Raw genomic sequence first — 25,039 nt, 5'->3', positions numbered from 1 at the left:
TTTCAAAAGTCCTGAGATAATCTGCAAAGCGAGCAAATTGCTTATCCTGCTCCTCTTGGTGGAGTTTTTGAGGATAAGGTGTCTTGGCTTTATATTCCTCAACCTTAGTTGCTGTAAGTTTATTTCCTACAGAAGTGGTTGAAGAAGCCTTTTTAGATGGGTTGTCATCAGCACTTGTGCGTGTCTGATCCCTCACTGGCAATTGAGTGCCAGAGTTAGAAGCTGGAGTGACATTAGATGCCAGCTCCTCATTTGTTCCTGGCGTTTGAACGCCAGAACTGTGCTTCTTTTGGGCGTTCAACGCCAGATCCTTGCTTGTTTCTGGCGTTGAACGCCAGTCCTGAGCATGGTCTGGGCGTTCAGTGCCAGCCTTCCACCCAACTTCTGGCATTTTAGCGCCAGAATTATTTTTCCCTGGGCTCTTACTGTCCTCAGATAGATTTTGGGTGGTTTGCTCATTTCTTGGTTTCCTGCTGCCTTGAAGTGGGGTATTTAGTGCTTTCCCACTTCTTAATTGAACTGCTTGGCATTCTTCTGTTATTTATTTTGACAGCTACTGCTTTGTTTGCTTTGATTGTACTTCCATGTTTATATTAGACATCCTTGTCTCTTGTAGTTTATCCTTGAATTCAGCTAACTGCTTTGTTAGAAAATCCAATTGCTGATTGAATTCAGCAGCTTGCTCTGCAGGACTGAGTTCAGCAGTTACTGTTTTAGCCTCTTCTTTCATGGAAGGGTCACTGCTTAGGTACAGATGCTGATTTCTAGCAACTGTATCAATGAGCTCTTGAGCTTCTTCAATTGTCTTTCTCATGTGGATAGATCCACCAGCTGAGTAATCTAGAGAGATCTGAGCTCTTTTTGTAAGCCCATAATAAAAGATGTCTAACTGAACCCACTCTAAAAACATTTCAGAGGGGCATTTTCGTAGCATCTCTCTGTATCTCTCCCAGGCATCATAAAGAGATTCATTATCTCCTTGTTTAAAGCCTTGGATGTCCAGCATTAGCTGTGTCATTCGTTTTGGAGGAAAGTATTGATTCAGGAATTTTTCTATCAGCTGTTTCCATGTCCTTATGCTAGCCTTAGGTTAGTTATTTAACCACCTCTTGGCTTGGTCTTTTACAGCAAATGGAAACAGTAATAATCTGTAGACATCCTGATCTACTTCCTTATCATGTACTGTGTCAGCAATTTGTAAAAACTGTGCCAGAAACTCTGTAGGTTCTTCCTGTGGAAGACCGGAATACTGGCAGCTTTGCTGCACCATGATAATGAGCTGAGGATTCAACTCAAAGCTACTGACTCCAATGGAGGGTATGCAGATACTACTCCCATATGAAGCAGTAGAGGGGTTAGCATATGACCCCAGAGTCCTCCTGGACTGTTCATTTCCACTTAGATCCATGATGGAGAAAGGGAGATGATGTAAAATAAAAAATTTATTTTTATTTATTTATTTATTTAATTATTTCAAAAATAAAATAAATTATAATAAAATAAATAAAAATAGGTGAAGATTTTCGAAAAAATGAGGAGAGAGAAAGTGGTCAGGAAGTTTTGAAAAAGATATGATTTGAAAACGATTTTAAATTTTGAAAAAAAATCTGAATTTTAAAAATAAATTTCGAAAATTTGTTTTAAAATTAGAGAGAAAAGATATTTTTTAATTTAAAGAGGAAAGAGAGAAACAATAAGATAGCACAAGATTTAAAATTTTTAGATCTAATGCTCCTTGTTTTCGAATATTTTGGAGGGAAAACATCAAGGAACATCAAACTTAAAAATTTTAAGATCAAGACACAAGAAAAACTCAAGAAAACTTTGAAGACTCACAAGAACACAAGAACCTGAAGAAAGAACACCAAACTTAAAATTTGGCACGAGATTTAAAAGAAAAATTATTTTTGAAAAATTTTTGAAAAGAAAATAAAAGACTCTGACCCAAAAGACAAAAATTTCCTAATCTAAGCAACAAGATTCACCGTCAGTTGTTCAAACTCAAACAATCCCTGGCAACGGCACCAAAAACTTGGTGCACGAAATTGGAAATCACAATTCTTCATAAATTCGCACAACTAACCAGCAAGTGTACTGGGTCGTCCAAGTAATACCTTACGTGAGTAAGGGTCGATCCCACGGAGATTGTTGGCTTGAAGCAATCTATGGTTATCTTGTAACTCTTAGTTAGGAAAATAATAAAATAATTCACTTATCAAATTTGATTGCAAGGAATAAAAGGGCAGAACACAAATTATACTTGTATGCAATGATGGAGAATATGTTGGAGTTTTGGAGATGCTTTGTCTTCTGAAATTCTGCTTTCCTCTGTTTCTGATTCACACACGCACGTCCTCCTATGGCAAGCTGTGTGTTGGTGGATCACCGTTGTCAATGGCTACCATCCATCCTTCCAGTGAAAAAGGGTCCAGGTGCGCTGTCACCGCACGGCTAATCATCTGCAGGTTCTCGATAGTACCGGAATAGGATTTACTATCCTTTTGCGTCTGTCACTATGCCCAGCACTCGTGAGTTTAAAGCTTGTCACAGTCATTCAATCCTTGAATCTTACTCGGAATACCACAGACAAGGTTTAAACTATCCGGATTCTCTTGAATGCTGCCATCAATCTAGCTTATACCACGAAGATTCTGATTAAGAGATCCAAGAGATATTCATTCATTCTACGGTGAACGGAAGTGATTGTCAGGCACGCGTTCGTGGGGGAATGATGATGATTGTCATGTTCATCACATTCATGTTGAAGTACGAATGGATATCTTAGATAGGAACACACATGTTTGAATAGAAAACAGAAATACTTACATTAATTCATCAGGACACAGCAGAGCTCCTCACCCCCAACAATGGAGTTTAGAGACTCATGCCGTCAGAGATTACAAAGTTCAGATCTAAAAAATGTCATGAGAGATCCAAAATAAGTCTCTAAAAGTTGTTTAAATACTAGACTAGTAAACTAGGTTTACAGAAAATGAGTAAACTAAGATGGATAGTGCAGAAATCTACTTCTGGGGCCCACTTGGTGTGTGCTGGGGCTGAGACTTAAGCTAATCACGTGCATAGGGCTGTTTTGGGCGTTCAACGCCAGCTTTGGATCCTTTTATGGCGTTGAACTCCAACTTGCAACTTGTTTCTGGCGTTGCCAGACTGCAACATGGAACTGGCGTTGAACGCCAGTTTACGTCGTCTATCCTTGAGCAAAGTATGGACTATTATATATTGCTAGAAAGCCCTGGATGTCTACTGTCCAACGCAATTGAAAGCGCGCCATTTGGACTTCTGTAGCTTCAGAAATTCTATTCCGAGTGCAGAGAGGTCAGAATCCAACAGCATCAGCAGTCCTTTTTCAGCCTGAATCAGATTTTTGCTCAGCTCCCTCAATTTCAGCCAGAAAATACCTGAAATTATAGAAAAACACATAAACTCATAGTAAAGTCCAGAAATATGAATTTTGCCTAGAAACTAATGAAAATAAACTAAAAACTAACTAAAACATACTAAAAACTATATGAAATTAACCCCAAAAAGCGTATAAAATATCCGCTCATCACGACGCGTATGCGTGGGCCTGTTTGTTCCTAAGGCACGCCTACAGCCATGTGATAAACCCATATTTTATGATATATTCTGTTCCTAATTTGAGTGATTTATTCAATCCTTCACCCACTTATTCATATTAATTGCATGGTTTTACTTTCCCTTCCTTATTATGTGATGTATGTGAAAAACATGTTTTCTATGCTTTAAAAGTAATTATTTTAATTTCCTTTTATTACCATTCGATGCCGTGATTCGTGTGTTGAGTAATTTCAGATCTTCTAAGGCAGGAATGACTTAAAGGATGGAAAGGAAACATACAAAATTGGAAGGAAACCATAAAACGGAGTTTTTGAAGAAACAGGCAGCGACGCGATCGCATGGACGACGCGGCCGCATGCCAGCGCAAATCAACAGCGACGCGACCGCGTGCTTGACGCGATCGCGCGCCTTAAGCGAAACGCATATGACGCGGACGCATGACTGACGTGACTGCGCGACAAGGAAAACTCCAAGTGACGCGACCGCGTGACCCATGCGGTCGCGTGACAGAGGCCACGCACCAGAAATTACAGAAAACGCTCCCAGTGATTTTTGAAGCCCTTTTTGCCCCAATTCCAAGTCCAGAAGGCACAGATCAGAGGTTATGAAGTGGGGGAATGCATCCATTCAAAGACTTTCCAATTAGTTACTATTCATGATTTAGATGTAGTTTTGAGGGAGGTTCTCTCCTCTCTTTTTAGGATTAGAATTTAGATTTAGGATTTTATTCGCTTTCAGGATTATCTTTTTATCAGGTTCAACATTCCTTTTTATTTATCTTTTCAATTTAATTTATGAATTCTTCTATGTTACAGATTACTCTTCTGAATTAATGTTAATTTGAGGTATTTCAGTTTATTATTGCTCTCCTCTATTCATATTACTGTTGCTTCCAATCTGAAGACATTTTTATTCCGGTAGATTTACGTATTCCCTTTTTGGTCTTGGTTAAGAAATTAGTAACTCAGGAATTATCAAACTCAAACATGATTGATAATTGTTATCTTTGCTAATTGAATTGAACTTCAACAATCCCAACTTTTCCTTAGGGATTAACTAGGATTTGAGGATCTAACTAATTAGTCACTTGACTTTCCCTTGCTCTAGCAAAGGTTAACTAAGTGGAATTAAGGTTTAATTTTCATCATCAATTATAAGGATAATTAGGATAGGACTTCTAATTTCTCATACCTTGCCAAAAGTTTATTTTACAGTTATTTATTTATTTTACAGTCTTTTACTTAATTCAATTGCAATTTAAATTACTTGTTCCTCATCTTAAAAACCCCAATTTACAATCTCCATAACCGATAATAAGAACATACTTCCCTGCAGTTCCTTGAGAAGACGACTCGAGGTTTAAATACTTCGGTTATCAATTTATTTAGGGGTTTGTTACTTGTGACAACCAAAACGTTTGTACGAAGGGATTTCTGTTGGATTAGAAACTATACCTACAACGCGACTGTTTTTATAAAATTCTTTACTGGCAAAAATCCTAACGTAAAAAATGGCGCCATTGCCGGGGAACTGCACACAATGTGCCTTATTATTGGTTATTGTAAATATTTTTCTTTTACTTGTTTATTTGTCTTTATTTTCCCTTTTTATTTCCATTAGCTACTATGAATTCTCACCCCTCTCGCTTCGAGTTTGGTTCTAATATTGTTGAAAGGAGTGAAAGTTATAACAGGAACATGCATCAAAGTCAGAGCAATCAAAGATGGATGGAACCAAGAGGATCTGATCAACCCTTTAGGCAACAACACCCTCAAAGATATCATGGACAAAGACCATTCTACAATGCATACCAAGCAAATAGACATGGTGGACAACCTTGTAGTTACCAACAAGTCCCCCCATGTGCTTATAGGCCATCCTCTCAACATAACTTCGAACCACCACACTCACAAGCTTCTTTTCACCATTCACCACCATACGATCCTCATTTACCCCGATTCCAATCCAATTACTCCCAAACCTCACCACTTCCCAATGTACCACGTCCAAATCCAGCACCCCGAGAATCAGAGGTTCGCCTCAAGGAAATAGTAGATCAACTTCAAACAACCCTTTATCAACTGGAGCAAGCAATAAGTCAATTATCTTCTAGACGTTCGAACATTCAAGGACCTCCCACAACTCCGTGTGGACAATCTAATGATGAGCGTAGCATGAAGGAGATACTAAAAACTCCAGTGGACAGAACAGAGCATGACTTCATACTGGAATAAGTAGAGGAAGCTGTCATTACACAAGAAGAAGAGTTGGTTGAAGACCTAGGAGACGCTGAGCCTCCATGGGAATCCAGAGTTGTGAAAAATTCTGTCAAGGACGTTACAATTAATGCTAAGGAGGATAGTACACAGCCCCCAAGGCAAGTCTTTTATGAAGAACTGAACGGAATAATCCAAGAAGCAAGTTTCCTTGATGATGATGATCTCAAGTCAAGTTCTCCCAGTAGTGAACTTGCACCAGCAAGTGAATTCTCTGAGATCGAAGAATCTTCCCCAAGTGAATATGAAGATGATGCGGAGGTAGATTTCTCTCAACCTCCCGTTTATGACTTAAGTGACGAGGAAGACATAGAAGGCTTTGATCAGGACATGGATGCAATTGAAGAAGTCTGCAAGGAAGTGAAGAAATTCACAGAAGAGCACAAGGGAGTAGAACTCACAAAACCACTGGAAACACCTGTCCCAAGGCCATTACCGCCTAATACAAGCTTCAAGTGGGTACAATCCTTAACCTTTATCTTTATTTTTCCGCTTGAATATGGTTTGCTTGAAACAGATGGCCAGCTTAGAGCTCTCTGCGGCTTTAAGAGTAAGAGGGAAATGGCTCGTACTCAGAGCTGGTAAACAAGGTTCAATAAGGTTCCACGCTTCAACTTGAAGTGTGCGGATTGGCATCATGATCTATCGAATGGATCTCAGAAAATGTTTGGTCACCTTGGTGAAAATCTACTTTCTAAACCGCCCGGATGGAAAAATATAGATCAAGACGAAGGCGGATTTAAAAGCAAGGTTTGGGATCCTGGAATCTATTCTGACATTCGTCACCCCAGGAGCCTGAGAATATGTTTGAAGCTGCTCAGAAGCTTCACATGCCTAGTTTGGGACCCCGGAGGCTATTGGCATTCCAAACATTGGTGGAGATTTCTGGATGAATTTAAGCGCAAGCCGCCATAACAGGAAGCTCATCCAATGTCCAACTTAAGGACTTTAACTAAAAGTGCTAGGTGGGAGACAACCCACCATGGTATGGTCGTTTCTTTTTTAGCTTTATTTCGTGTTATTTATTTTTATTTTTTTTCCTTTTTCAAATTGAACCTGAATATTATTCATTCGCATTGCATACTGCATACTTGCATACCTGCATAAAAAAAAGGGTGCGCGACGCGACCGCATTACCCATGTGATCGCGTTACTTGTGAAAAACACTACCCACGTGTCCGCGTCATTCACGCGGTCGCATGATCTGGAGATCGGCGTAAATCCCCAACGTCCAGAGAGTTAGGATGGAATCGTGCGGCCATTGTGCGTTTCACACAAAATGACCCACGCGGTCGCGTCCCTGACGCAATCGCGTCACTTGCACAACACCAATCCCACGCGACAGCGTGAGCGACGCGATCGCGTCGCATGGATTACACAACACCCCAAAACGAGACAGAGAGTTGCGCTGAAACGACGCTGGAATCGTGCGTTTAGCACAATTTCTAGAAACGCGATCGCATGCCCCAGGCGATCGCGTCATTTACTCTTTTAGCCATTCCATGCGATCGCGCCACCCACGCGATCGCATCGACCCCCATTTCACCCCGGCCACGCGACCGCGTGCCCCACGCGATCGCGTGGATTCAAATTAATAACCCCCAGCCACGCAAACCCTACCCATTCGCACCTCCCGGCCCCCTCTCCTTCCTCTCTTCTCTCCACAACCACCACCCATAACTTCCAACCACCACTCAGCCACCCTACGCCGCCGCTGCACCGCCAACCACCCCGCAGACCTCACCATACCATCACCCCCCATTCTCCCCCTCTTTCTGCTTCTTTCTTCCTCTTCCTCCCTCCACCGCCACTGCCCCCCTCCGCGACCACCATATACCACCGCCGCTCCGTCCCAGTCGCGCCACCCATCCGCCACCCACGCCCCCTTCCCTTCCTTCCCCTTTCCCCCCCATTACCTACCCGAAACCCTACCTCCGAACAGCCGCCACCGCCGCTGTGCCACCCTCAACCGCCGTGCCTGCCGCCACCACCGCCATCCCCCAGCCACCTCTCTGCCCCACTTTCTTTCCTTCGCCTTCCAGGTTCCGCTGATCGTCACCCTTCTTTCCATTCATCGTTAATTTTCTATTTTTCTGTTTATGTTCCTCATTAGGCTAGTTAGATATGCATGTTGTAGTGGATTCTAGGTTGTTAGGTAGCCTAGGATGTGGTTAGTGGATTTAGGCCTGATAAATTGCGCTGTTCTTGCTACCTATTTTATTCAATTCACAATTCTGTTGCTGCTGTGATGTTGTTACTGTTCATATGCTGTAATTTCTTATTTCATGCTGCTCTTTACACTACTTTACATGTTCTTATTCCTTATATGTAATTGCAGCTATATTTTCATTCATATGAACTATTCTAATTGCTATTTATTTTCCGAAAAAATCCAATTTTAGCCAGAATGCTGCCCAAATTTCTGTAAACTGTTTTGATTTTCATTCATGTTTTGGTTTTGGCATTTTTAACTCTGCTTTCCCCTGCTTTTACCAAACCAATTCACGAATTCCAGGACAAGCTTTCTTATTCTTTTTGATTTCCTGGTTCTTAATCTGCATTTTTGATGTTTCGATTCCAATTTTTGCTATTTCTATATCTATCTGAATCATCATCAACCTAATTTCCTTGTTTGGATATGAATTACCTATAGCTTCTAATTGTGATTGCTTGTTACTTGGAATATGATCATTATGCCACTTACCTTAACCCACTTTTTACTAACTCACTAATTTTAACTTCCTCAACTCTTTTTCAATTCTAACCAAACCTAACCTTTCAAAAATCTCTTCTGGTTTTTCACTTTCTTTTAACATTCTAACCAAGGCATGATGATACTTTTTCTAATTAACTTGAATTGAAGTACATTTTGGATTGTGACATTTTTTTTCTTCTCAGTATTCTAACTCTTATGCAATCCTTAATGCAAATTTACTTAACTCAATTTCCTTTTCTATTGCTACTTTGCCACTTTGTGTTTCTTTTGATTTTTTGCCTATTTGTTTTCCTATTTTTTTATATATATCCTGGTTTTCTGTTTTTCAGGATGTCTGACACCCAAAGAAAGGGAAAAGGAAAGGCAAAAACTGGCAAATGCAAAAGAGGAGAAGCCTCTATGTCCATACTGGACCTCATGCATGATGACTCCTGGCGGGAGAAATACTTTACACCGCAGGAGAAGGCTGACCAACTACTCCCTGCTACTGATCCCATTAAATTTGTAAACCGATACTGCGAGCTGAAGTATCCGGTGTTTGCAAACTCCAGGAACCTATACCTGGAAAGGACTCTGAAGATCCCAGAAGAACTCCAACAATACACCTCTGATCAGATCAAACAAAGAGGTTGGTTCTTCCTGGAGAGAAACCTGACTAAGGTTAATGCATCTTGGGTAAAGGAATTCTACTGTAATTACTTCAAAACTTCCCTAGATGTAGTGAACCTAAGAGGCAAGCAGATTCTGGTTACTGAAGAGGCTATAGAGGATGTTCTGAAGCTTCTGCCTAAATCCGATCAGCTAGATGGATATCAAAAGGCTGAGGAGGACATGCGCTTCATGAAATTTGACTAGGATGCAGTCAAGGCCAGGATAGCCCTTGACCCGACTGTCCCATGGGTCATGTGTCAGAACACCACCATTCCTAAGGGAATCAAGTGGGCATACTTAAACGATGAGGCTCGGCTATGGCATCAGATCCTCAGCAACTTTATTATGCCAAGTACTCACGAGACGGAGCTACCTGCCGCTATGATCACCCTCATATGGTGTGTGATGGAGGGTAAGGACCTGTACCTGTCACGCTTCATTCGGTACTATATAGCCACGGTCCACGTCCGAGGCACTCTCCCCTTCCCCTATCTGATTACCCAGCTAGGCCGTCGAGCTGACGTGCCCTGGGAGGATGCTGATGAGAGGCCACCTACTGCAGAATGCAAGAAAATTATCCCTCACAGCAGGAACTTTCTGGCTTTGGGCTACAGACTTCCATTCCTCACTCCTACTTATGAGACAGCCACACCATCTGCCGGCCCCTCTTCCTCCACAGCTACCCCTGCTACCACCACTGCACCTCCACCTGCCTCAGAGCCGGTTTATCACCTAGTGCACCGCCTGTTTCGACAGCTAGACCAGATGGAGCGCCACAACCGGTGCCGATATGAGAGAGCTGAGCGTCGCAGCAAGCGACGCTATGAGCACCTGCAGCTGCTGATACGATCTGGCGATATCCCCTCCGAGCCTGACACACCATCAGAGCCATCTGAGGAGGAGGCGGATGATCACGAGGCAGATACCCACCCCTAGAGAGAGGCTGAGCAGGCAGACACAGAGCAGGCTGCATCACAGCAGGAGGCCCCGCATCAGATTCAGGTTTCCGACCTTGAGATCCCTATTCAGTTAGCACCTCTTCTGCAGTAGGCAGACCCTCAGACCCACACCACAGAGACTCCAGCTACCCACCCTTCCAGTGATGACACCCCTTCACACCCTGCTTGAGTGAGCATCAGGGACGATGCTTCATTTTAAGTGTGGGGAGGTCGCCATCTCTGGCATACTTTTTGGTGAACCACTACAGACTCTTTCATTTTATTTTGCTATTTTTTTGTATTTTTCTCTTTTATTTTTATTTTTATTTTCTCAGCACTTATACATTGCTATTTTCATGTATTTTTACTCTATTTCTTCATGTTGCACCTTAGTTCATATTTTAGCTATTTAGTTTAGTTGCAATTCTAACTTATTAGTTATAGAAATTATGGATTGATTAGTATAGTTTACCCTTTTTTTAGCATAAGATAACTTAGTTTAATTTGAAAATATAAAAAGAAAGTAAACTAGAGACTTGAACATAATAGAAATAACCCACACCTTGTATATATAGCATTCCATGTTAGTTAGTTAACAACATTTCATCAAGGAGAAACACAAACTTTAAAGCCACTCAAAATAAATTTTACATTGAGAATAATGGGAACTCTTGATTTTTACTTGCATGACATATATAACTGATATATGATTTCTGAGTTAGAGAACATACAGCCTGTGAGTTTTAAGCTTAATTGTATGGTTACATTCAAACCATAATTTTTATTCCTGTGTGTTCCACCCTTCTTATTTATTCTGGTGTTCTTTACTTTGTTTTAATCTATATGTCCGATTATAGAATAGAAATACATACCAAGAGAGTGATTGAGGCCATTGTTGATTTTAGCTCACTTATCCCAAATTAGCCTACCTTTTACATCACCCTTGTTAGCCTCCTTGAGCATTTAAATCCCCTCTTATTCTACAAACCACATTACTAGCCTTAAGCAAAAAAATAAAATAAAAATCCCAAGTTGAATCCTTGGTTAGCTTAAGATAGAAAGTGTGTAATTGTTTAAGTGTGGAAAACCTATTGGGAACATGGATGATAGAAACAAAGGGTAGAAAGTTGAAAAGAATAAAATAATTCAAAATAAAAATTTTTTTTGGAAAGCCTGCTCATGTGAAATCAAAATAATTGAATTACCATGTGCATCAAAAAAAAAGAAAAAATATGTATTTTTCAGTATTTGAATAAAGGGGATACAAAAGAATTCCCCAAATGCAAAATAAAGCAATGCACATGGGACAAAATTAAAACTAATGCATGAGCATGTAACATCAAAAGTGGGAAAATATGGGAAAAATAGGTAAAGAAGCTTTACTTTACAAAGTTATGTATGTTAGGTGAGATCTTAGACTAATCAAGGATTCGCTTAATTAGCTCACTTAGCCTTATACATATACCCTTGCCTTTACCTTGGCCCCATTACAACCTTAATTAAAGACCTCATGATTTTTGGTGTGTCTATATTCTATAATTGTTGATTGGTTAGATGAAGAACAAAGTTATAGAAAGTAAGGATAAAAAGAAGAATAGAGTGATTAACCCAATAAACACTGAGTGACCAGAGAGTAAACACAAAATCCAATGAGGGTTCAATAGCTCATTAACATATATCTCTGCTTGAATTATTAATCGTCTCGCAAGTTTATAAAATATTTTCCCATCTCAATTGTAAAAGTGCTTTATCATTATCTGAGGTCTGGCTATATATATGATTCCTTGAGAAATGTGAATTAATTCAACTACATGTGAGCTTTATATACAAGTGAATAAAAATAATTAGAATTGCATGATACATTTAGGTAGTTGCATTTAGAATAGATTGTATTGCATGAGATTCCACCACTTCAACCTTACCTTACTCCTTATCTTGGATTTAGCATGAGGACATGCTATTGTTTAAGTGTAGGGAGGTTGATAAACCCATATTTTATGATATATTTTGTGCCTAATTTGAGTGATTTATTCAATCTTTCACCCACTTATTCATATTAATTGCATGGTTTTACTTTCCCTTCCTTATTATGTGATGTATGTGAAAAACATGTTTCCTATGCTTTAAAAGTAATTATTTTAATTTCCCTTTATTACCATTCGATGTCGTGATTCGTGTGTTGAGTAATTTCAGATCTTCTAAGGCAGGAATGACTTAAAGGATGGAAAGGAAACATACAAAATTGGAAGGAAAGCATAAAACGGAGTTTTTGAAGAAACAGGCAGCGACGCGATCGCATGGACGACACGGCCGCATGCCAGCGCGAATCAATAGCGACGCGACCGCGTGCTTGACACGGACGCATGACTGACGCGACCGCGCGACAAGGAAAACTCCAAGTGACGCGACCGCGTGACCCACGCGGCCGCGTGACAGAGGCCACGCACCAGAAATTATAGAAAACGCTCCCAGCGATTTCTGAAGCCCTTTTTGGCCCAATTCCAAGTCCAAAAGACACAGATCAGAGGTTATGAAGTGGGGGAATGCATCCATTCAAAGACTCTCCAATTAGTTACTATTCATGATTTAGATGTAGTTTTGAGGGAGGTTCTCTCCTCTCTCTTTAGGATTAGGATTTAGATTTAGGATTTTATTCGCTTTCAGGATTATCTTTTTATCAGGTTCAACATTCCTTTTTATTTATCTTTTCAATTTAATTTATGAATTCTTCTATGTTACAGATTACTCTTTTGAATTAATGTTAATTGAGGTATTTCAGTTTATTATTGCTCTCCTCTATTCATATTACTGTTGCTTCCAATCTGAAGACATTTTTATTTCGGTAGATTTACTTTTTCCCTTTTTGGTCTTAGTTAAGAAATCAGTAACTCAGGAGTTATCAAACTCAAACATGAATGATAATTGTTATCTTTGCTGATTGAATTAAACTTCAACAATCCCAACTTTTCCTTAGGGATTAACTAGGATTTAAGGATCTAACTAACTAGTCACTTGACTTTCCCTTACTCTAGCAAAGGTTAACTAAGTGGAATTAAGGTTCAATTTTTATCATCATTGATAAGGATAATTAGGACAGGACTTCTAATTTCTCATACCTTGCAAAAAGTTTATTTTACAATTATTTATTTATTTTACAGTCTTTTACTTAATTCAATTGCAATTTAAATTACTTGTTCCTCATCTTAAAAACCCCAATTTACAATCTCCATAACCGATAATAAGAACATACTTCCCTGCAGTTTCTTGAGAAGACGACCCGAGGTTTAAATACTTCGGTTATCAATTTATTTAGGGGTTTGTTACTTGTGACAACCAAAATGTTTGTACGAAGGGATTTCTGTTGGTTTAGAAACTATACCTACAACGCGACTATTTTTATAAAATTCTTTACTGGCAAAAATCCTAACGTCACCATGCTTCCCCATAACTCTCTGTTTCATTCTTCCTTGTTTCGCGTACACACATGATGTGTACGCGTCAGTGATGCTTGCGCGTCGTGTACTCCTCTTTTTTTTATGCAGAATGCAAATGCAAATGCATACTATATGCAGAGATTATGAGAAGAGTCACTAAGAAAAATAAAGTAGAATAAAATAAAATAAAAAAACTAAGACTGAAACGGAACAATCATACCATGGTGGGTTGTCTCCCACCTAGCACTTTGCTTTTACGTCCTTAAGTTGGACGGTCTTCAAGCTCATTATGCTTCTGTTGGTGGGTCCTCCAAGAGGAAGACCTCTAGCTCTTTGTGTTCCTTCATCTTCTCACCATGATAAAGCTTTAGGTGATGTCCATTGACCGTGATGCAATTAGAACTTGAAGGATGACACAGGTGAAAAACTCCATATGGCTCTGCTTTCTCCACCCTGTAGGGACCTTCCCATCTGGATCTCAGCTTACCTGGCATGAGTCTCAGCCTGGAGTTGTAAAGGAGAACCAAATCTCCTGGTCTGAACTCTCTTCTCTTGATATGCTTGTCATGCACAGCCTTCATCTTCTCTTTGTATAATCTGGAGTTATCATAAGCTTCGAGTCGAAGGGTCTCCAGTTCTGCTAGTTGCAGCTTCCTTTCAGCACCAGCTTTCTCAAAATTCATGTTGCACTCCCTCATAGCCCAGAAAGCCTTATGTTCTACCTCTACTGGAAGGTGGCAAGCCTTTCCGTACACTAAGCGGAAGGGACTCATCCCAATGGGTGTCTTGTACGCTGTCCGATATGCCCAGAGCGCATCAACAATTTTGGTGCTCCAGTCTTTCCTATGAGGCTTTACTATCTTCTCCAGAATACGCTTTATTTCTCTGTTAGATACCTCTGCTTGCCTATTGGTCTGGGGATGGTATGCTGTTGCCACTTTGTGAACTATCCTATGTTTCTTCAGTAATCCTACTAACCTCCTGTTACAGAAGTGAGTGCCTTGATCACTCACGATTGCTCGTGGTGATCCAAAGCGACATATAATATGGTTTTTAATAAAGAAAACAACAGTGTTAGCATCATCAGTATGGGTAGGAATTGCTTCCGCCCATTTAGAAACATAATCTACAGCTAACAGTATATAAAGGTAACCACTAGAATTTGGAAATGGACCCATGAAGTCAATACCCCAAACATCAAAAATTTCACAAAAAAGCATAATCTGTTGGGGCATCTCATCCCTCTTGGATATATTCCCAAACCTTTGGCATGGGGAACAAGATTTACAAAAAGCAACAGCATCTTTAAAAAGAGTAGGCCACCAGAATCTACAGTCTAGAATTTTTCTAGCTGTTCTTTGAGGGCCCAAATGTCCTCCACTCTCAGAAGAGTGGCAGGCCTCTAAACTGGACTGGGATTCTGATTGGGGCACACACCTTCTAATTACCTGGTCAACACCACACCTCCATAAATATGGGTCATCCCATATATAATATTTGGACTCGCTTTTCATCTTGTCTCTCTGATGCTTAGTAAAATTAGGAGGAAAAGTATGGCTAACTAGATAATTAGCTACAGGTGCATACCAAGGAGCTACTTCGGATACTGCGTGCAAGCTATTAAATGCAAAAGCATCATTGATAGGAGTGGAGTCATCCTTAATGTGATCAAGGCAACTCAAGTGGTCTGCTACTAAATTCTGGTTACCACTCCTATTCTTAATTTCTAAATCAAATTCTTGCAGCAACAGTACCCACGTATCAACCTTGGTTTGGACTCTTTTTTAGCTAATAAATATTTTAGAGCTATATGGTCTGAGTACACTACCACCTTAGTACCGAGTAAATAGGCTCGGAATTTATCCAGAGCAAAAACAATAGCCAGAAGCTCTTTTTCAGTGGTGGTGTAATTAGACTGAGCAGCGTCTAAGGTTTTAGAAGCAAAAGCAATTACGAAAGGATCCTTACCTTCACGCTGAGTCAGCGCCGCTCCTACGGCATCGTTGGAGGCATCACACATAATCTCAAAAGGCTGGCTCCAGTCTGGTCCTCTCACAATCGGGGCTTGAGTCAAGGCGATTTTCAGCTTATCAAATGCTTGCATGCAATTCTCACTGAACTCAAACTCAATCATGTGATGGGGGCATGCATCCAGAAGATTCTTGAAGCGCTCCCAGTACTAATAAAGAGTCTCTGATTCACCTTGAATAATGCAAGAGATCTCTTTTCTCAATCTATTTATAACTTCAGCTGGAAAATATTTTTCCAGGAATTCTCTCCTGAGCATATCCCAGTTAGTAACGGTGGCTTCAAGTTGAGTGTAGTACCACTCCCTCGCCTTTCCCTCAAGAGAAATCAGGAAGGAAGTCATCAAAATAGAAGTTTTATCTACACCATGATGCCTTACAGTAGAACAGGCTCTCTGAAAATCCCTTAGGTGCTTGATAGGCTCCTGAGCAGGTAAGCCATGAAACTTGGGCATCAAGTTGATTAGTGCAGTCTTCAGTTCAAAATCTGCAGCCAGATTTGGATGACGCACTTGATACGGTTGCAGTGTAAAATCTGGGGCTCCTGCCTCCTGGAGAGTGATCCTCTTGGGTGCCGCCATGTTACCTGCGTGTAAATCAACTGAATTAGTAGTAGAAGAGCTTGTTTCTTCCTCAGATGGCAGTTCAGATTCGCCCTCAGATGAGATTGGTGAATCGATAACAATCACTTCACCACCCTAAAAGGCTAACCTACACCGAGCCCGCCTAATACGTGAAAGAGTTTTGTCAATTTCAGGATCAAATGCGGCTAAGCTCGGATCAGGCAGTGAACGCGTCATTCAATGAAAGAAACATACAGCTCATGGTAATAAAATAAAATAAAAAACGTGAAAATTAAAAATATGTACAGTAATTAATAATTTAGCACACAATTGCAACTCCCCGGCAATGGTGCCAAAATTTGATGGGAGGTGGAAGTCAGCCAATTAAGAAATCAATATAGAAATGCGTTGCGAGTATAGTTCTCAACCAACTAAAATCCGCTCATCAATTTAGAAAGGTTGTCACAAAATTAGAATAAAAATACTGGGAGTATGAATCCCAGGTCGTCTCCCAATGAGTTGACAAAAAGGGTGCTATCTTATTAATCAGGGGTTTTTCGAGAAATTTGAGAGTTGAATGACAGAAAATAAATAATTGTGAATTAAAAGGGAATTATATATTCTAATTAAAAAGCCTTGACTGGGGGAATGATTAATTGGAAGTTCCATCCTTGTTGGAATTCTCTCAAGTGTAGTATAAAGAGGTTGCTATTTTCACTTAGTTAACCCTTACTAAATAAAGGAAAGTCAAGTGATTGAGCTAACTCTTATTCACAAATCCTAGTCCTCTCCCTTGGGAAGGTCTAGCGTTAGTAAATAGATAATTAGCCAACAACTTCTAATTTAACTAATCACTTGAGCATTCTAACTCAAGTGTCTCATTTTAATCAACCCCATATCAAGTTGGGAGTCTACTCCATCAACATGGATACCATCTTCGTTGTTGGGAGTTGGGAATAGAAAAGAGACATGATAGACAAAAACTACAAATTAATTAAAAATAAAAGTAATCCTTTGCATTAATAAGTTCTAAAAACAATCCAATTGTAACTCTAAACAAGAATTAAGAATATGGAATAATAAGGGAATAAGAAAACAAACTAGAATAATAACTTCGACGGAGGTGATGACTCTTCAATATCCAAAAGCAAAAGCATAAAACTAATAAACTATGAATGTAACAAAAACCTAGAGGAAAAAATAATTTCTCTCTAGATTCTGATCTAAAAACTAAAACTATGCTAATGAGAATGTGTGTTGAGTCTCTGCATGTTCCCTGACTCTAGTCTGTGTTTTTGGGCCGGAAACTGGGTCAAAACTCGGCCCGAAATCACCCCCAGCATTTTCTGTTATTTCTACAGATCGCGCATGTCACGCGTACGCGTCAGTCACGCGTATGCGTCGCTGGTCATCTTGGCGTGTCACGCGTGCGCATCATCCATGCGCACGCGTCTTCTAGCAGAACTCCACTCCATGCGTATGATGGGTGAAAATCAGATTCCACACCTAAACTCACCGGCAAGTGAATCGGGTCTCATCAAGTAGTAATTACTCACAAGAGTGAGGTCGATCCCACAGGGATTAATGGATTGAGCAATTTTAGTTAGGTGATGAATTTAGTTAAGCGGATATTTGATGATTTGAGTAATTTTGATTGACAGAAGATAAATTGCAAGTAAATAGAAATGCAGAATATAAATTAAGCAGGAAAATAGAGTGTAGAAGGTAAATTGACTAAATCTAAAGGTGCAGAAAGATTAAATTGCATGAAACTTAGAGTGCAAGAAATTAAATGAGCCGAAACTTAAATTGCAAGAAAAGTAAATAGCCGAAACTTATAGTGCAAGAAATGTAAATTTGCTGAATCTAAATTGCTGAGAATTGTAAATTGCCTGAAGATTAAAAGGGATTTGGGTGCTGGGGTTTGTAATTGAACAAGAAATTGTAAACTAAAGTAAATTAGAGAGCTATGAGATGCAAGAGTTCATATCTGGATCTCAACAGCAAGAACAGAAATGGAAAATTTCATCAAGAAACAAAATAGCAAGAAAACTTGAATCAATTATGAGATCCTAAAAGAGAAATTGAAGATCGAAGAAGAGCAATGAGACTAGCAATCAGATCTAGATCTCAATTTCTCCCTTGATCAAGCAGAAAGGAATTTTTCAGATGAAATGAAAATGAAAACAAAAGAAAAGATCAAGATCCAATTCTTAGAACAATTGAGAAGAAGAGTAAAAGATGATTCTCAAACTTTGAATCAATGGAGCTCTTCAATCGCAATTCACAACCCAAAAACAGAAAAGTAGAAGTTGCAGAAGAAAGAAAATGAAAACAAAAAGCTAAACTCAGATCCAAATTCCCAAATCCCCAAATTCAAAGACAATTGAAAATTAAAAGTGAAAACTAAAAAAAAAAAGCTAAAAGTCCCCGAAAAAAAGTAAAAGCCCCCTTACAAATCAAATTAACTCCTATTTATACACTTTCTATTTTTGGTTTTCAGGATTTGGAGTGGGCTTTTCAAATTGGTAAAAAAGTGGATCCAAGATAGCATTTGATTGAAAAATGGTCCATGGGTCCAAGCTCCAGTGGAGTGCTCAGTTTGGTTAGTGAACTGAGCGCTACACATGCTCCTTGGTTCCCCCCTTCGAGCCTGGTTGCTCCCCTTTGTGCCAATTTCCTCAACGCTCAGTTAGAAGTTTCCAATGTAGCTCTACTTTGCTGCCTTGTGCAAGCTTTGCTTTTCTCTTCATGGGCCACGAAAACGTTCACTAGTTTGAACGTAGCGCTCAGGTATTTGAGCGTTGGTGCCTTGTACCGCCTTGCTCCCTCTTCGATCCTTGGTTATCCCATTTTGTGAGTGCTGCGCCTAGCTTTCTTTGCATGAAGGCCATGAAAACGTTCAAATATTTGAATGTAGCACTCACTTCAATTGAGCGCTGGCCTTGTTAGAGCGCTATTGTTGAGCGCTCCGTTGGGACATTCGAGCGCTATGCTTTTGGTTGAGCGCTTGGTCTCTTCCACTAACGCTCAATTAGTGAGCGCTGCTTCCCTTGCTGTGCGCTAAGCCTTGGTTGAGCGCTACGCTTTAGTATCATGGGCCACGCTTTGGTTGAGCACGCTTTCATGGTTCTTTCTTTTCTTCTCCTTCAAGCAACCAAATAAACTTATCAAAGTATCACCAAATTCACAAGGTTTCTAAATTAATCATAAAATCAACTAATTCTAGCTTAAATCTTATGATTTTGTGTTAATTAACTGATGGTTGATTGAATTGACATAACCATGCAAATCCACTCCAAATCACTTACTTATAGTGCAAGAAAGTGCATAAAACCTAATGAAACAAGTGAAAAATGCTTGAAAAGCTAGCATAAGATGACTTGTCATCACAACACCAAACTTAAATCTTACTTGTCCCCAAGCAAGCGCTAAACATAAGAAGAAATGAAATGAAACAGAGAAGTATACATGTCCTTATTTAGCAGATAATTTGAACTTGGTTCATGGGGATTTATGCAGACAAATGTAGCTCAATTATTCTTAGCTATCTGATATGGAATGTCTCTTTGATGGTTCACTAGAGTTGCTGCTATAATGCCTTGCTTTTTGATTGATCCCTGTTAGCTTTTTCTTTCTTTCTTTTGCTTAGAAAGCTTATTTATTAATGGAAGCTTGGTGGCGAGTATTGCAGCAGCCTTTTGCTTAATTTTTGCTCAACACTTTTTCACCACAGACACTTGGCTCACAATTTCTTCCTAGGAACATTAATGCCCAGCATCTCTTTGGATTACTAAATGCTTTGTAACTAGGTTGCTCTTGATAATGGACTTTTGGTTGGCAATCCCAGATTAGTTAATCCAAGTGTCCAAGTTTTAAAATACTCCTCAGAACCTAATTGTCCAAGCATATCCTAGTACAAAAGCGCCACAGGCATATGTCCTAAGGTCCAAGCTATTGGTGTCTAGCCTTATTGTTTGTTTCTTTGCCAATTCTTGGCTTTTCTTTTCTTTTTCTTTCTTACTTTGATCCATTCTCAAGGGATATTCATTGATAAAAGGCTTTATAGCAGCAGCTTAATTCACACTACAAAGGACATTTTATTATGCAACTTTTGTTATTGAGCTAATCATTAAATCAAACAAGTACCACCACTGAATTTCATTCTAATTTCTACAACATTGGACAATCATTTTTCTATATCAAACATTTTTCTTTTATTCATGCAAGAGGGGAAACAAAACAGAATTTAAGCAAATGATTGACAACAAGCATAATGCAGGCTAGCATTCTGAGCGAACATCTCCACTTACACCTAATTGAACACTTCAGCAAGACATATAGGAATCCCCAAGTTAAACACAGCAAAGAAGATTAAGTGTCAATACAACCTGGGACTGTCTCTCAGCTTTTCTTCTGTCATCATTATTTCTCTCTGTTGTACCTCCTTTGGATGATGATGTAGATTCCTTCTCAAGGTTGAATATTTTCCTAACAATCCTTAGAAATTGCTTGTTTCCCAAGCCCTTAGGCAAATGGTTAATATGTAGAATTTGTTTGTAGGCTTTTGAATTTACTTTGGTGTGTGACACCAAACTTAGTTCCTTTTCTTATACAAAAAGTCAACCATTTATATGAAACCTTGTGCCTTTGCTGAAGGTCAAAAACCTAAAAACTAGAAAATAGACAGTGGCTAAGTAGTTTCTCTGATTGCTTAGAGCTAGTAACTATTTATGCAGAAGGTGAAATTGTGTTTTCAAATGAGATTTTTGGTGGAACACCAAACTTAGCATCCTTCATTCTCTCTTAAATTGTTTTGGTGTTCGACACAAAACTTAGCTCCTTGCAATACAGATAAAGCCACTTGACCTTTTTATTGAAATAGTTAGGAAAAGAAAACTACCCCTGGTTGGGTTGCCTCCGAACAAGTGCTCTTTTAATGTTACTAGCTTGACATTCCTCATTTCTGCTCAACTTAATTCTTGAACCTCCTTCTCTTTATTCCAAGGGCCTCCCAAATAATGCTTTGCTCTGTGGCCATTTGCTATGATTGTGTCCTTTGTAGCCTCATCTAGAAGTTCAAGGCTTTCATAAGGGAGAACCTTTGTGATCAAATAGGGGCCGGTCCATTTAGACCTGAGCTTGCCTGGGAAAATCTTGAGCCTGGAATTATATAGGAATACTTGCTGTCCTGGTTTGAACTCTCTTTTCAGAATTTTCTTGTCATGCCACTTTTTAGCTCTCTCCTTGTATATCTTTGCATTCTCATAAGCTTCCAGTCTGAATTCATCTAGCTCATTGAGTTGCAATAACCTTTTTTCTCCTACTGCTTGAGGATCAAAATTGAGGAGCTTAGTGGCCCAGTAAGCTTTGTGTTCTAGCTCCACAGGAAGGTGGCATGATTTTCCATATAATAGTCCATACTTTTTCCGAGATTTGATGGCCAAAACTGGCGTTAAACGCCAGCCAGAGACCCTTTTCTGGAGTAAAACGTCAGAACTGGCACCAAAACTGGAGTTAAACGCCCAAACTGGCCCCCAAGCTGGCGTTTAACTCGAAGAATGGACTATGCACGTGAAAGATTCAAAGCTCAGCCCAAACACTCACCAAGTGGGCCTCGGAAGTGGATTTCTGCACTATCTGCACTTAGTTACTTATTTTCTGTAAACCTAAGTTACTAGTTTAGTATAGAAACTACTTTTAGAGATTCATTTTGTAACTTATGACAATTTACATTTCATATTGTATCTTCTACAGCATGAGCCTCTAAATCCCATAGGTGGGGGTGAGGAGCTCTGCTGTGTTTCAATGGATTAATGCAATTACTATTATTTTCTATTCAATCACGCTTGATTCTGTTCTAAGATACTCACTCATACTTCAATCTGGAGAAGATGATGATCCGTGACACTTGGTATGCGAAATTGTGATCATCAACAATGGCGCCAAAGGACTTGGAGCTCTCAAACGTGAATCACACTTTGTCATAATTACGCACAACTAACTAGCAAGTGCACTGGGTCGTCCAAGTAATACCTTACGTGAGTAAGGGTCGATCCCACGGAGACTGTCGGCTTGAAGCAAGCTATGGTCACCTTGTAAATCTCAGTCAGGCGGATTCAAATGGTGATGGAGAATTGATAAATAAAAGATAAATAAAACTAAAATAAAGATAGAGATACTTATGTAATTCTTTGGTTGGAATTTCAGATAAGCGTATGAAGATGCTTTGTTCCTCCTGAACCTCTGCTTTCCTATTGCCTTCTTCCAATCATTCATACTCCTTTCCATGGCAAGCTTTATGTTGGGCATCACCATTGTCAATGACTACTTCCCGTCCTCTCAGTGAAAACGTTCCAAATGCGCTGTCACCGCACGGCTAATCATCTGTCGGTTCTCGATCATGTCGGAATAGGATCCATTGATCCTTTTGCGTCTGTCACACGCCCCACAATCGCGAGTTTGAAGCTCGTCACATTCATCCCTTCCCAGATCCTACTTAGAATACCACAGACAAGTTTTAGACATTCCGGATCTCAGGAATGGCCGCCATAATTCTTGCCTATACCACGAAGGTTCCAATCTTAGATTAGAAACCCAAGAGATACGCATTCAAGCCATTGCTAGTAGAACAGAGGTGGTTGTCAGGCACATGTTCATAGGTGAGAATGATGATGAGTGTCACGGATCATCACATTCATCAAGTTGAAGAACGAATGAATATCTTGGAGAAGAAATAGACTTGAGTTGAATAGAAAAACAATAGTACTTTGTATTAATTCATGAAGAATAGCAGAGCTCCACACCTTAATCTATGGTGTGTAGAAAATCCACCGTTGAAAATACATAAGAACAAGGTCTAGGCATGGCTGAATGGCCAGCCTCCCAAAGAGGGTTTAATCATCAAAACATGATTCCAGGATGATCAAAAGATGAAAATACAATAGTATAAGGTCCTATTTATAGAGAACTAGTAACCTAGGGTTTACAGAAATCAGTAATTAATGCAGAAATCTTCTTCCGGGCCCACTTGGTGTGTGCTTGGGCTGAGCATTGAAGCTTCCATGTGTAGAGACTCTTCTTGGAGTTAAACGCCAGCTTTTGTGCCAGTTCTGGCGTTAAACGCCAGAATTCTTGAGCTGACTTGGAATGCCTATTTGGGCCATCAAATCTCAGGTAAAGTATGGACTATTATATATTGCTGAAAAGTCCAGGATGTCTACTTTTCAACGCAATTAAGAGCGTGCCAATTGGGCTTCTGTAGCTCCAGAAAATTCACTTTGAGTGCAGGAAGGTCAGAATCCAACAGCATCTGCAGTCCTTTTTCAGCCTCTGAATCAGATTTTTGCTCAAGTCCCTCAATTTCAGCAAGAAAATACCTGAAATCACAGAAAAACACACTAACTCATAGTAAAGTCCAGAAGAGTGATTTTTATTTAAAAACTAATAAAAATATAATAAAAACTAATTAAAATATACTAAAAACATACTAAAAACAATGCCAAAAAGCGTATAAATTATCCGCTCATCACAACAGCAAACTTAAATTGTTGCTTGTCCCCAAGCAACTGAAAATAAAATAGAATAAAAAGAAGAGAATATACAATGAATTCCAAAAATATCTATGAAGATCAGTATTAATTAGATGAGCGGGGCTTTTAGCTTTTGCTTCTGAACAGTTTTGGCATCTCACTTTATTCCTTGAAGTTCAGAATGATTGGCATCTATAGGAACTCAGAATCCAGATAGTGTTATTGATTCTCCTAGTTAAGTATGTTGATTCTTGAACACAGCTACTTTATGAGTTTTGGCCGTGGCCCTAAGCACTTTGTTTTCCAGTATTACCACCGGATACATAAATTCCACAGACACATAACTGGGTGAACCTTTTCAGATTGTGACTCAGCTTTGCTAGAGCCCCCAATTAGAGGTGTCCAGGGTTCTTAAGCACACTCTTCTTTTTGCTTTGGACCTCGACTTTAACCGCCCAGTCTCAAGTTTTCACTTGACACCTTCACGCCACAAGCACATGGTTAGGGACAGCTTGGTTTAGCCGCTTAGGCCAGGATTTTATTCCTGTGGGCCCTCCTATCCACTAATGCTCAAAGCCTTGGATCCTTCTTATCACCCTTGCCTTTTGTTTTAAAAGGGTATTGGCTTTTTCTGCTTGCTTTTCTTTTTCTTTCTTTTTTTTTCGCCTCTCTTTTTTTCTGCAAGCTTTTCACTGCTTTTTCTTGCTTCAAGAATCAATTTTATGATTTTTCAGATCATCAGATAACATTTCTCCTTTTCCCATCATTCTTTCAAGAGCTAACAATTTTAACATTCATAAACAATCAAACTCAAAAATATGCACTGTTCAAGCATTCATTCAGAAAAATAATAGTATTGCCACCACATCAAAATAACCAAACTGTTTTAAAATTTGAAATTTATCCACTTCTTTTTCTTTTTCAATTAAAAACATTTTTCATTTAAGAAAGGTGATGGATTCATTTTCATAGCTTTAAGGCATAGACACTTAGACACTAATGATCATGTAATAAAGACACAAGCATAAATAAACATAAAGCATAATTTTCGAAAAACAGAGATTAAAGAACAAGGAAATTAAAGAACGGGTCCACCTTAGTGATGGCGGCTTGTTCTTCCTCTTGAAGATCTTATGGAGTGCTTGAGCTCCTCAATGTCTCTTCTTTGCCTTTGTTGCTCCTCTCTCATGGTTCTTTGGTCTTCTCTAATTTCATGGAGGAGGATGGAATGCTCTTGGTGCTCCACCCTTAGTTGTCCCATGTTGGAACTTAATTCTCCTAGGGAGGTGTTGATTTGCTCCC

Source organism: Arachis ipaensis, chromosome B7 (genome assembly GCF_059453495.1).
Source record: "Arachis ipaensis isolate K30076 ecotype BB chromosome B7, ASM5945349v1, whole genome shotgun sequence".
Classification (NCBI taxonomy): domain Eukaryota; kingdom Viridiplantae; phylum Streptophyta; class Magnoliopsida; order Fabales; family Fabaceae; genus Arachis; species Arachis ipaensis.
This window is presented reverse-complemented; position numbering follows the sequence as displayed.